We start from the raw sequence: 2,878 nt of genomic DNA, 5'->3' as shown, positions 1-2,878 counted from the left end.
CCTGTTGTTGAGAAATTGAAAAAAAGCCCATTCTAGCACCTCGCTAGCCCAGAGACATTGTCGATGAAAGTCCGGAAGGGCTCTAGGTCGACGTCGGGATCCCTGTGGTATATCTGCGCTCTCCTAAGCGTTGATTGATTGAAGTATGTATGTATGTATGTACCCCACTGCGCGCGACGAGGGAGATACGGTCGGTCCCAATAAAGAAGTGTTGACTGTCGATCCAGAGAGGAGGAGTCCCCGGAGATATCACAGCATGGGGGGCGGTGGTCGTTAGGTTAGGCCCATGTTCCATGTTCGTTCTGTAGTTTCCGAAATTTCAATCGTATCCACCCCAACAACCAAGGCTGCGCAACATCGCCTCCGTCGCCGTCGGTAGGGGGAAGCGTGGTTCGCGAGCACCTCATATCGGGGGAGGGTATTACTGTGCGCATTCCGACATCCGTACTTGGCGTCCACATAGCATCTGCCCTCCTTTTGACTTACATCTGCTTCTACACACACACACACACATATATATATTAAACCCGCGCTAAGCACCACCCACCCATCAAACTGCTTGGGGCAGGTGAAGAAGCAGTGCGCCAAATTATACACGTTCCGGCGCAGCGCGGCGATGGGTAGATAGATAGCACCATGTCGAGTGCATGGATGGATGGATCCAACGGTGCCGAGTTCCTGAGACATTTTACGGGCGTTGTCTGTCAGCATGGCATGGGACCTGTGGGTTGTTGAGACCGAGGGCGGGTTGCCTGATTCGTCCATTGCCCGTTCATGATATTGTTTCAGAGAAGGGCATCAACAACAGAAGCATGAGCCGTGCAAAGCCGCAAGCGAGCAGCAAAACTCTCACCCTGAGTGGGACGCTTGTTTGTCCAATCTGTATGTAGGTGGTAGGTGGTAGCGAAGGCGGTGATGGTGATGGTGATGGTGTTGATGATAACAGATGTGTGTGTGTGTGTGTGTGTGTGCGTGCCTCGTTTCACTGTTGTTGCTGGTGTTTTCTGTCGCCCGCTGGTTTGGTTGCGATATTAATAATAACCAAAAGACCGATATCTATGCACGTAACCAGGTTGTCGCCCATCCTGCAGTCGCCATTCGACGCTGGCAGCGCAATGTGGGTTACATGGTGCCAGTGTCGTGCAGTAAGCAAACCGCCCAAATGTGGTGTGGGAGATTTGATGGTGGTGTGCGAACAGGTAAGGGGACCACACCACATATGGTACCCCGGTAAGAAAGCATCAAATCAGGGAAAAGTAACAGTCTCGTAGCAGCACACACGCAGATGTCAAAAATCCGAGATGAAAAGGCCCATGGCCGGTAGAGTTCACGATGGTGGGGATGCGGACTGAGGTCCGGAGTGCGACGAACGAACGATAAGCGGATCCCCAAGACGACAATCGCCGATTTTTATTTTCATCACAGCAGGGAGACCCATCGGTTAGAGTTGCACGGACGCGGCCGTTGCTGGACCTGTCGATCCTGGGTTTGAGCCTCCTACCTCCCCGAAATTTGTGTTGGGGAATTGGATCATCCATGGACGGACATGGGTGTGCGTATCTGTCGCATATGTATTCACATCGACTCGGTCGGGTACGGTGTCAGGCGAGGAAAACAACATCAACAACAACATGCGTTAGACACGCGTCACGTATATAGATAGATGGGCTCGGTGGTGGTGATGGTTGCGGCGTGTGGCCGGTCCGAGGCGGAACATGCTTTTCTGGTCTTGTTCGTTTCGCCTTCGCTGCTTGCTCAACTGACAGAGTGCAATGCAGCAAGTGTATGTGTATGTCAGTAGGTCGAGAGCATATCCCATCGTCGGGAGGGCAACGTGACACGACATGCGCTTCCAGAAAGAAGAACGCCTGGAGTTGAGGCCAAAAAACCGCCATGCAATAGGCAGCCTGAAACTCAACCTTATCGTCGCTCTTCCCGATGGTGCATCCGCCGCAATTGCCTTTCTTGGCAGATGGATGGATGGGAGGGGGCAGCCATCAGATAAACACTCACATCATCCATCGAAATAGATTGATTGATTGATTGATTGACTCGCACATACATACATGATACCATCCCAATGTCGTACAAGACTCGAAAGAGGATGCAAGGAAAATGACGAAATGCGGACCCCCGTTGCGGATATGTGTGTACAATATCAACTGCTAACCTTACCCAACGAGCGAGCATATACTTGCCTTCCTTCCTGTGAGGGTGTGGGATCTTGTTGGGCGTGCATGATACGAGCTGCGACTTAGTATCCCCAGAGGCGCGAGGCGAAAGCGGCGAAAGAGGCGAACGGTGAAGATGCCAATAAGGTTGCCGGTTTCGTCAAAGTGAGGCCAAGCATTTTCTCAAGATGGAGTCGTTTCTGGTGAAGCCTATTATTGACTTGACTATCTCCATGGGCTACACACCAATTACTAACAGAAGGGGGAAAAAAGGAAAAGTCGACATGGAGGTGAGGGGCAGACACACACTCGATAATAGGGAGCTTGGGCCAGTGCCAAGAGGCTTGGGTATAATAAGTTCCGATATGATCTTGGTCTTATGCAATCGCTTGACCAATGCGCTGTCTGCTCTATCGCACGGCACCGCACTGTGTTTTTTCTTAGCGCTCCTTACCTGACGGCCTGAATACAGTGCATTTGTTTGTTTTCCCCTGTATTGTTTGCGCTCTGTAGTCCGACACGACACAGCAACGACAGATGATGCATGCAGTGCATGCGTAGGAATATATACATCGTCGGTAAGTTCAGGACCATTACTCTGCATATCGGGACAATAGATGTCATCTCATGTCGAGCGAGTGGCAAATCATCCTTCTGTTCGGGCATTCTAGAAGCCAGCAGGAAAATCTTAATAGTTCTCTGTCCTT

The sequence above is a fragment of the Apiospora kogelbergensis genome (assembly GCF_038363985.1).
Source record: "Apiospora kogelbergensis strain CBS 113332 chromosome Unknown utg000001l_segment0_segment0, whole genome shotgun sequence".
In the NCBI taxonomy this organism is placed as follows: Eukaryota; Fungi; Ascomycota; class Sordariomycetes; order Amphisphaeriales; family Apiosporaceae; genus Apiospora; species Apiospora kogelbergensis.
This window is presented reverse-complemented; position numbering follows the sequence as displayed.